This window comes from Penaeus monodon, chromosome 21 (genome assembly GCF_015228065.2).
Source record: "Penaeus monodon isolate SGIC_2016 chromosome 21, NSTDA_Pmon_1, whole genome shotgun sequence".
NCBI lineage: Eukaryota > Metazoa > Arthropoda > Malacostraca > Decapoda > Penaeidae > Penaeus > Penaeus monodon.
The window spans coordinates 4,197,261-4,197,710 of record NC_051406.1 but is presented as its reverse complement, the minus strand read 5'-3'; positions in this window follow the sequence as shown (position 1 = coordinate 4,197,710).

The window sequence follows — 450 nt, the reverse complement described above, 5'->3', positions numbered from 1 at the left end:
TATCCTCCAACATCACATTATTTCACATTAACAGCCACGGGCCTGACGCTGGAATAGCCGCGAACCCATACTTAATTGATCTTACATTATAATGGTCATCTCTCCAGCCACGGAAAGTGTACTCAACGAAAAAGACAGCAGGGTGAAGATGTGGTTGCAGTCAGTTTCAGTACATCATTGAATGTTCAGCTTGTTGAATTGCAAGCGTGTAATGTTTTCCACTCGAATCTGCCTGAATGATACGAGGATGTGCTTGTCTTTTATCATTCACGGGACATTCAGTCCACATTCGTAATAAAGTAATGACCCCAATGCTTCACTGGCTGTAAGTGCTTTGGGGGAGCCTTGCTGATTACAGCCCTAAAACTACAAGATCAGCATGCACCCTCTTGGACTCTGGTCATCAAAGATATTAGTCAGCGTTTGTTTAGGGACAAATGTCGGAAAGCG